The sequence below is a fragment of the Sinocyclocheilus anshuiensis genome, unplaced genomic scaffold (genome assembly GCF_001515605.1).
Source record: "Sinocyclocheilus anshuiensis isolate Anshui unplaced genomic scaffold, SAMN03320099.WGS_v1.1 scaffold453, whole genome shotgun sequence".
NCBI lineage: Eukaryota > Metazoa > Chordata > Actinopteri > Cypriniformes > Cyprinidae > Sinocyclocheilus > Sinocyclocheilus anshuiensis.
The window spans coordinates 1,917,582-1,928,550 of record NW_015537979.1 but is presented as its reverse complement, the minus strand read 5'-3'; the positions used below and the strand labels follow the sequence as shown (position 1 = coordinate 1,928,550).

The 10,969-nt window shown below is 39.0% G+C and overlaps 1 protein-coding gene across 2 annotated transcripts in view; it reads right to left on the bottom strand.

The window, feature by feature from the left end:
• Nucleotides 1–10,969, bottom strand: part of LOC107673369 (zinc finger and BTB domain-containing protein 46-like) — a 68,662-nt gene that overhangs the window by 47,067 nt on the left and 10,626 nt on the right. The window lies entirely within an intron of this gene.

Sequence of the window (10,969 nt, the reverse complement as noted above, 5' to 3'; positions counted from 1 at the left end):
GGGGGCCGGCAGGGGGGGGGGGGGGGCGGGGGCGAAGGGTGGAGGATCGAGAGGAGTTGGAGAGGGTGTGGGGTTGAAGAATGAGTGTGTGTGTGAGGAAAGGAGATTTTGCCCTCCCACGCCAGTTGTGTGAGTTTGTGTGTGTGTGTGTGTGTGTGTAGCAGGGCCAATCCGACACACCCAGAGGGCAGCAAACCTCCACATCCTGCCCGGGGCGTCTGTTTGTCCAAACAGCTCACTTCTTCCTCTTCTCTCCTTTCTCTGTCTCTCTCTCTATGCTCAAACCGGTCTGACTGGAGGGTAGAGAGCAGAAGAGGGTGGGGGTTTGTCTATAAAGAACAGAAACCCCCCGTAAAACCAGAAGAGGAAGAAAAAGCCGTGGAGTAAAATACAGCAGAAGAAAACAAACAGCAGGGCGTTTTCTTGTCTTGAATGGGGAAGTTTGACCGTTTGGTGGTGTTCTAACCCCTTTACACACTCTTAAACACACATACATGTATCTATTACCCTTTCCCTCCACAGCAGTCTACCCGGAGCTAGTGTACAGTCACAACAAGACCAAACAGTAAGGAGATCTGAACCCATATACAATCAAAGACTTACTCTAGTCTAAACACTGGCCAAACAGAGATATATCCTGTCAAGCCTATAATCATGTCCCACAACACTCTCCTCTTTCTCTCCCTGTCTCTCATTGATCAGTTTTTATGGTGGCTACCTACTAGAGCCATCACAGACCGCTGCAAATCTACTGATTGGGGTGCCCAATTCTTTTCCTGGAGGGCCAGTGTCCTGCAGAATTTAGCTCCAGTCTGCCCAAACACACTTGCCTGGAAGTTTCTACTAATCCCGAAGACCCCGATTGGCCCTCCAGGAGCAGGATTGGACACCACTGGGAAAGTGCATCTCAAGGACAGAGAGCAGTGGTCTCCAACCCTGTTCCTGGAGACTCCCCAGCAGGACACATTTTGGATGTCCCCTTAAAGAGCAGGTCATATGATATTTTAAAGTGTCCAAATATTGTGTTGGAGTCCCCTACAACAGGTTTAAATGCATCTAAGGTCAGAAAACATTTAAATTTTTTCAGAATATACATTTAATATTAGAATATTTTTTAAATGATTTTGAAACGATTCGTTCAAAGCAGTTCTGAGCGTAAGGTCTGTAAACCCCTCCCTTCCATACTCTGCTCTGATTGGTCAGCTGGCCAAGTCTGTTGTGATTGGTCTTTTCATATACAATACATGTCGGAAACGAAACGTCCATTTCCATAATTCATTTTTTGCTCCGGAGGGTTATTTGTAAACAAAGATGCTATACGTTTACAAAAATGGTATCGATATTACCTTATCAATTCGAGCCCGAGTTCGTGGATGATACAGATGCAGTCGCTCAACCGAAAACTCCATCGCAAGCTCGACTTGATCAGGACGTTTCTCAGTGGTAAGTTTAAACTTTGTATGTGGTACTTTACGTGATGTGACAGCAGTTTTATTGCATTCATTATTGGTATTTACTTATTTGAGGTGCAAGTTTGGGAACTGTGTTAGTATGCCCAGTGAGGCTGAAAACACAGCATCTTCTCGACCTGATGTAAACACACTAACTAGTGGAAGTGTTTGTGGGCAGGTCAGAGCGTTCGTATTTCGAGGGCAGGCGGGGATTATGCAAATGTGTTACCTTGTAACGTATATAGGTAACAGGCAGAATATTCAAAAATATGACGACTCGTTAAGGCGGTTCAGAGTCAACTCTTTCTTTTGAGAGACAATATCTTTATTTATCATGCACTTTTTTGATTAACAACTTTGCAGACTGTTTACATTGAAGGATAGCTATGTTACAAACTACAAAAAATATGTTTTTCGAAAACCCATATGACCTGCTCTTTAATAAAAGAAACTTATCAACTTGTTGAGAGCCTAGATCTGAAATGGCTGGGTCAGACAAGAAAAACTTCCAAAATGTCTACTATTGGAGAGTTCCAGGAACGTGGTTTAGAAAAAACCTGCAAGGATTTTCTAAAGCAATGCTACATCATCTGACCAAAAGTTATAACTGTTTCTGTAACACGGGGGTGTCCAATCCTTCTCCTGGAAGGCTACTTTCCTGCAGAGTTTAGCTCCATCACACCTGCCTGAAAGTTTCTAGTGATCCTGAAGACCTTTATTAGCAGGTTCAGGAGTGCTTAATTAGTGCTGGAGCTAAACTCTGCTGCAAAGTGTCCCTCCAGAATCAGGATTGGACACCCTTGCTGTAACGCAATTGGACGACATCTATTGACCAGCGAAATTTCATAAAGTCCAGGGATTCAACAGTTCTAGTTGTGCTTTCAGAAATACAATTTGCCATATTCCTTCTCCATTTCAAACTGATCCAGCTGTTTCCACACACTCAAAGCTGATCTTTATTTACACTGTTATGCTGATGATACTCAACTAGGCTATATATTTCAACAAGACCAGATGAAACTTCTAAATTATCTAAGCTAACAGAATGTATTAAAAATGTAAAAGACTGGATGACCCATAATTGTCTCCTATTAAATTCAGATAAGACAGAGATATTGCTTATTGGACCAAAAAACAGTACACAGAATCTCATAGATTACAATTTGCATCTAGACAGATGTACTGTTACTTCCTCTACAGTCAAAAATTTGGGTTTTATTTTAGACAGCAACTTGTCTTTTGAAAATAATATTTTTCATGTTACAAAAACAGCATTCTTCCATCTTAGAAACATTGCCAAGTTATGGAACATGTTACCTGTTTCTGATGCAGAAAAGCTAGTTCATGCATTCATGACCTCTAGACTGGACTATTGTAATACACTGCTAGCTGGTTGTCCTGCATCTTCAATAAACAAGCTACAAGTAAATATGATCATATTACCCCAATTTTACATTCTCTGCACTGGCTACCTATTAATTTCCGTATCAGTTACAAAATATCCCTACTTACTTTTAAGGCCCTAAATGGGTTAGCTCCTGCGTACCTAACTAGTCTTCTACCACGCTACAATTCATCACGCTCCCTAAGGTCGCAAAACTCTGGACTTCTGGTAGTACCTAGGATAGCAAAGTCCACTAAAGGAGGTAGAGCTTTTTCACATTTGGCTCCCAAACTCTGGAATAGCCTTCCTGATAACGTTCGGGGGTTCAGACACACTCTCTCGGTTTAAATCTAGATTAAAGACACATCTCCTTAGCCAAGCATTCACATAATGTATCTCATAGCCCTTTACTTCAGTTACATCAGATCAAATGCACATTAACATTCTTTTGCTTGGGTTGAACACATAATTTTTTGCTTATTTGGAACAGCAGCTACGCAAATTTTTCTCTATTTCCTTCTCTGTTTCTGCATTGGCATCCTGTGGTAACTAGGAATTACACACGCTTCAGTCTGGATCCAGCCCTTACAACAGGGATCCTCAAATCTAGCCCACGAGATCCACTTTCCTGCAGAGTTTAGCTCTAACCCTAATCAAACACACCTGAGCATGCTAATCAATGTCTTCGGGATCATTAGAAAATCACAGGTAGGTGACTTTAATCAGGGTTGGAGCTAAACTCTGCAGCGCATTGGCCCTCCAGGGCAAGATTTGAGGAACCCTGCCTTACAAAGACCTGAGATGACCGAACACCTGAGAAGAGAGGATGCCCGAACACCTGGGAAGAGAGGATGCCAACCCCTCAGAAGACCTCAGATGATGCCAACCCTCAGACAACATACAAAACTACCAAATTTTGCTATAAGTTTGATCGCAACATATAATCATTGCTGTTCATAGTGTTCACCGTCTGTTTGATTACATGACATTAACTAACTGCTTGATTTTTATTGTACATTTCTGCCATATGGACATCAACTTGATCAACATCACCACTAGCTATGTTTCCATCCAAAGATTCGAATTAAACTTATGCGCAAAACTGGAATATCGCATAAAACGTTTCCATCCAACGAGTCAAAGAGAACAAAATTGCCACTTCCTGGACATTATTATTCTTTAGCTTGGGTTAAACAAATCAATTTTGCTTGGTTGGAACAGCAGCTACGCTAATTATGCCTCTATTTGTTCCTCTGTTTTTACACAAGCTTCAGTCTGGATCCAGAACACCTGAGAAGAGATGATGCCAACCCTCAGACAACATACAAAACTACCAAATTTTGCTATAAGTTTGATCGCAACATATAATCATTGCTGTTCATAGTGTTCACCGTCTGTTTGATTACATGACATTAACTAACTGCTTGATTTTTATTGTACATTTCTGCCATATGGACATCAACTTGATCAACATCACCACTAGCTATGTTTCCATCCAAAGATTCGAATTAAACTTATGCGCAAAACTGGAATATCGCATAAAACGTTTCCATCCAACGAGTCAAAGAGAACAAAATTGCCACTTCCTGGTAAACTGTAGGACTAAATATCACCAGTGTTGTGCAAGTTACTTCCAAACTGTAATACATTATAGATTACTTGTTACTGTTATTTAAAAGTAATTCCTTACCTTACAATATTACTGTCTCAGAATTGTAATGCGTTACATGACTCCTGTATTACTTTTGAGTTACTTTCACCAAAATAACTACAGAAGTAGAACTTAACATTCTAAAATGACATAAACCAGCAAAGGACCAGCTTAAACCAGCAAAGGACCAGCATAAACCAGCAAAGGATCAGCTTAAACCAGCATCCCAGCGTCAAAACATACCTAACCAGCATATGCTGGTTTTTTCAACCGGGAGAGGGAGAAGAATGAAATAAATTGCTAAACAAATATATCAGAAGCTGTCGTTTAGTCTTTATTTACAAACTAGGACACCACACGCGGCTATTGACTGACCATGAACAGGAAATAGAACTTACTCGCGGCATTTTAGAGTCATTAATGTCTCACGGTCTTGCTGTTTGTTTTTTCTTTGAACAATTACATTTTGGGCTAAAAGTGTGTTGTAACGCATGCGTTACTGAACATGTACAGAGTAAAATATTACTTAAAATTGATTAGTAATGCCTTACACTACTGCGTTACAGCAAAAAGTAATCAGTTACTGTAATGCATTACTTTTGTAACGCATTACTCCCAACACTGAATATCACTAAGAATATAGGAGAAGCCACCGAACATAATGATTTTCATATATGATATAAATTACTTGCACCTCGAGCAGCCGTAACACAATAAATGCTGTCAATGATTTTGGAGGTGGATGCTGCTGTTTGGGAACGTAGTCATGTAAGACAATTATAGAGAAATACTTTGACGACAGACTTTGCTCAGGCATTTCAGAATGACCATAACAACATATAGATGCTGTGAACGAGATCGGTCCGCTGCTAGTCAAGTTATCCCGTCTCATAGCGCAAAGTCACATGACTTTTTCGATGCGCATGAAGGAATTTATTCGGTAAATGTGTTTCTATCATAGTTTATGTGCATTTTTTTCTTATCGGATAAAAAGTTTATCCTACTCAAATGTGCGCATTAGTTTTTTATGCACATTTTTTTAATGTATGCGCATCTTGACGTTTCCATCCAGCGTTTTTTAATGCGATATTCCAAAATGCGCATAAAAATAGGTGGATGGAAACGCAGCTACTGATAAGCTATTACTAAATATAATTTAACTGAATCTTTATGCATTCTTATCTGTCCAATGCTTCAAGCTTTCTAAATATGCTTCAGTGACTGTTGCAAGTACAGACAGGCCCTCTCCATTAAAAAGGTAAGAAACACAAAAATAACTTTTGAATAATAGCAGGACAATCCCCGTAACCCCCACTGCATCTGGAGATCAGCTTTGATTCTTATGGTGAGCGACGAAAGCGAAGAGCATTCCCCCACCCTATGCATTGTGATTAATGGGATTATCCTCCATTAAACAGCCCACCATGATATTAAGTGGCTTGTCTCATTTTGCTCCTCTCAAGACATCTATTACTTTGCAATAAGCCAGTTGAGCATGGTCTTCCCTCAAACAGGTTAATGTAAGGAAATATTTAACCAAGTGGGTGAGGATTGGTTTTGAACTGATTCCCAACAAGTGATGAAAAAAAGTAAATGACAGAAACATGGATTAGTGGTTATAATACCAACTGTGCAGGAGAAAGGGGATGACCATGAATCGAGACTCAAACTCAGGTCACCTGAAGCAGTGTTTCTCTATATGTCAAATCACTGTGCACTGTAGGCAATGGCTCCCACTGGATCCAATTCTACTTTGTATATCAATCAAATGGTCCCCAAAAATAGTACAGAAAAGTAAATGTAAGTGCTTTTGTCATATGCAAACTTTTGTTTCAAAGTACATTTTTGCTGGCAGGGCATCTTTTCAGTGTTGCCCCATGGGACTGGGGAGAAGCCCAGATGGCAGAGACGGGCAATGGGCCACATTGGTTACTGATACAACACAGGTGTTGGAAGGGAATGATCTGCTATAAAAACTGGAACCTTCTACCCTCCCTCCATCTCTGCTGAGTAGCTCGGGCATTCTGCTCCAAGGCAGGGGGTGTTTTCGTTTTGGAAAATGACATTGCTATCATCGTCATCTTCACTGGCCAAAGCCGAGACACCATGGTGTGTCCTGGCTTGAGGCACCTCTTGGTTTTAGAGGCCAAAGTGTCTATATATAGTGCATGTGTAAAGGATTCTGGGAGGGGTCGGGTACTCACAGACCAGAGCACTGAAGCAGGAGGGAACTCCACCATTAGGAAGTCTGGATTTTTCTGCCCATGATAAAGTCAAGACTGTTCACTTTTAAAGAGACAGTGAGACACACAGGTGGGAGGTGTGGAGGAGTGACAGACGTGTCATTTCCAAGCAAAGAGAGCGAAAGAGAGACAAGGACAGTGGGAAGAGCCTAAAAACAGTTAGTGAACCTGAAACTTGAACAACAAAAATAGGACAAAAATAAAGGTTAGATAAATGATAAATTCACCAACAGCACAAAATAAAGGAAGAGAGTTTCCTGCTATACACTCATAGCACTTTACATGATTATTGTCTGAAATTTTTGAGAAATTACTGACTGTGGTAATTGACAGTATGTCACACAAGCAGTAAACTCACATTAGGTTGAAAAAACCCAGAATATTCCCTTTCAGAATCAGGCAAATCAGCTGACTTGGTGGCCATCTTGGTAACTCCCTGGGGCATATATTTGTTGCAAGTACTACATGAAAGAGGAAAGACTCCAAACCTGTTTGCCAAGCTTATTTTTAAACTGCATTTGTCAAATCAATAAAATCTGACCACAAAACAGTTATGAATGTTGCCTCCTTAGTTCAAATCAAGCTAACAAAATGTATTTTTCAGGGTTATGTATAGATGGTAAACCTTATTTTTGCAACTATTTTCAAGGCTGTTCGAATTAATGCACAAAAAAAAACAAGCAAGGATTGGCTCTTGTAACTGAATGGCAAGACTTCATTTCCTAAAGATGCTATATTGAGTGTTGTGCATTTCTCTCATTCCTTTTTCTGTACTTAAACTTTAAAGATTCTATACCCTGACCAATTAATACCTAATTATGTGGCCTTTTTCACCTTATTGTAGTTGAAGAGACTTGTTCTAGTAAAGGAGGAACAGAGAGAGTCTGAAGAGAGAGGCTAGAGAATGGCATAGCGCGAAGCAGAACACAAGAACTCTGTCTGACAGTCCAACATGACGCCTTACCCCAGAACAAACAAGCATTCAGCTACATTGAGGGGCAACTCGGAATGCCATGGGGGAGACAGAGGGAGAGAGAAAGAAACAGAGAAACAAGAGAAAGAAAGAAAGAAAGAAAGAGAGAGAAGAGAACTGTGAAGGTCATCGTGTGGGATGGTGAGTCTCAATCAAAAGAAAATAAGGAGGCACATTGGATGAGGGACAGAGAGGGAGGAAAAAGGAACAGATGAGGGACAGAGTGCGAGAAGAAAAAAAGTAAAAGTTTAACGTGAAATATGAAATCTATTTTGGCTTTAATGGAGAGGAAGGAAATATGAAAGTAGATTATTAAACTGGGAGAAAGCGACGAGGGAGGGGAAAAATCCAGAGGTGTTCAGGGTGGGAGGGTTGAGATCTGTTCACGATGTTTTAAATATTAAAGCTATTTCAGGTTTAATGAGGTGTAAATACTATGGGGAGAGTTGTAAGAGGATGGGGGTTAAAGGGGCCTCACTCTCATTATTTCAAGCGCACACCTTTTGACTATAGAGACCCAGAGAGAGAGAGAAGTGAGAGCGAGTGTAAAAACAGAGAGATAGAGCTGATGAGCAAGGAAAGACACAGGGCTGAGAGAAGGATGATGACAAAATCGAAGGACATTACTTGAATAATAAATTAATGTATGAAAGACTGAGTGAGTGACTGAGTGAATGCGTCAGTCAGTGAATAAATGAATGAACAAACAAAGGATTGAATAAATAAAAGAGTGAGTGAATGATGAATGGAGGGTGCATAATAAATGAATAAACAAGTGAGTGAGACGGTAAGTGAGAGTGAATTATAGTCATTAAGTGAACAAATTAATGAAGGAAGGAAGGAATAAGTGAGTCAGTGAATGAGTGAGTGAATGAATGAATGAATGAATGAATGAATGAATGAATAATGGAGTGAATTAATCCGTAAGCCAGAGAGTGAGTGAATGAATGAGTCAGTGAGTGAATAAATATATTAGTGAGTGAGTGAGTGAGTGAATGACTCAATGAATGAGTGAGTGAACGAATGAGTCAGTGAATGAATAAATTAATTAGTGAGTGATTGAATAAATGAATTAGTAAGAGTTAGTAAATGACTGATTGAGCTGTGAAGGCATGAGTAAGTGAATAAATGCATGAATGAGCGAGTGTTTGTAGAGCAGTGGGTGAGAGGCCAGAGGTTAAACTCTCAGAGGAGAGTAAATAGATGTGATGTGTTGAGGCTGAGCGGAAGTTCATGTGTATGTGTGTTTGCTCTGATGAACAGGATTAGATTAGATGAGCTCCGCTGTGAACATGTCAACCGCTCACTGAGACAAGTGCAAAGTTACACCATAGACTGCTCTATTAAACACACAACATTAGCTAAATATTTTAACACTGCTACATGTCAGGCGCTTCACTATCATCTGTGTGCATGTGTGTGTGTGTGTCTGTATGTGTTTTCTTCACATACACACTCTGAAATCAATACAAGTGCTCAGTTGTCACATTTACATATGCATCTGCACACAAATAAACACAGATACCTAAGAAAGCACACACTTCCCTTCTGATAAAGATTCACAATTTAAAAACATGTGGGATTTTCTGTCTTGTCTTATGTGGAAAGGGGAAGGCCAAAATTATCTTCTTATTTTCCTAGTCTCTTTCTGATCAAGCGATAGTCTTGTTCATGAACAGATAATCTAAAACAAAATATCAGTGACCATTTCCTGACCAGCCTCAAAAATCCCCCTGATGAAGCATGAAGTTCACAGCCAAAGCCAACCACAGAAACCCCCCTCTTCATTAGGGAGTAAACCTGAAACATGAACAACACTCAAACTAACAAGTCACTTTCACACACAGATACCATGGCATCACATCAGAGATGCGCTGGGTAAATTTCCTTTTGAAATGTCACTCTTTGGTGGTAATTTTCTGACCTGAAAGGTGAGTGTCAATGCTAATGATAATGCCTGCTGTATTAGCCTCTAGCATCAGACACAGGCTGTAGAATGTGTACTGATACACAGTGTTGGGAAGGTTACTTTGAAAATGTAATAGGTTACAGAGACTTTAGTACCGCCTTTTACTTTGAGATTGATCTGAAGTTCAATGCAGATTTAAAATCATAAGAAATAATTTACTGATACTGTTTTTGAAACCAAATCTTCACATAACTACAGGAAACACTGCATCTAACAATCCTTTGAAAAAAAAAAAACAGTTAATTGAAACAATAAAATAAAAGCATATACATCAACCCAAATATGGTTATAACAATAATAATAATTAATTAATAATAAAGAAATTGTAAAATGCTCATGAAGTGACTCAGAGCAGTTCTAGAGATTATGTTTGTGTGTTCATGCACTCATATATATTGAGATGGCTGAAAAGACCACGAGCGATACACATGCACGCTTAAATGAAACCGCGCATCTGCACCATTCATTTCCACGAGGTGCGGATTGGGAAAATATCCTCCTGAGAACCAGAAATAAAAAGCTTTGTGAATTTAGTATTTTTTCATGTCATTACATTGTTTAGACTAGAGCATAAGAAAAAATTGTAAAATATAATTTTTGAAAAATTATATTTTATTCATATGTTACTCAGTTTTTCTAAAAAATAAAATGACAAGAATAGACATGAAAAGGCAAAAACAATGGGAATTGTTTTTAAATCACCAATCAATTTTTAGGTTTCAGGATTTTTTTATACCTAACTTTGTTTAAGGATGGTTCTCAACTATGTTATAAAATATATAACAAATTGATTTGATATACCATTTGGCTTTATGCAATATGTGTGTAAAAACTGCATAAACTGTTTTTCCCATTAAGCACAATGTTATCTATACACTGTATCTAATTTGCATATTAAAGTGCTGTTGGGACAGCATGTTGAAAAAAGAAGTGTAATAATGGGAGTAGTAATTGGCCAGATTTTCATAATAATATCTAATATTTCATAAGAATATTGATATATAATTTGTTTTCCTATTCAATTCTTTTGTCTCCCAAAATGTATAATAAACATGCTTTTAGTCCTGGCATTTTTTCTTAGTAACTGTAACTGATTACAGTTACATTTATTTTGTAATTAAATTACGTAACGCCGTTACATGTAACTAGTTACTTCCCAACACTGCTGATACAATAACTAGTGTTGTTTTAAGGGTCTATGAGACGGTGAGCTGTGATTTAGGTCTGTATAACAGACATTGTAGGTTTGTTTGCAAGAGAAGAGTGTGGCTGCTTGCTCAAAAGAGTGGTCTGGCTTT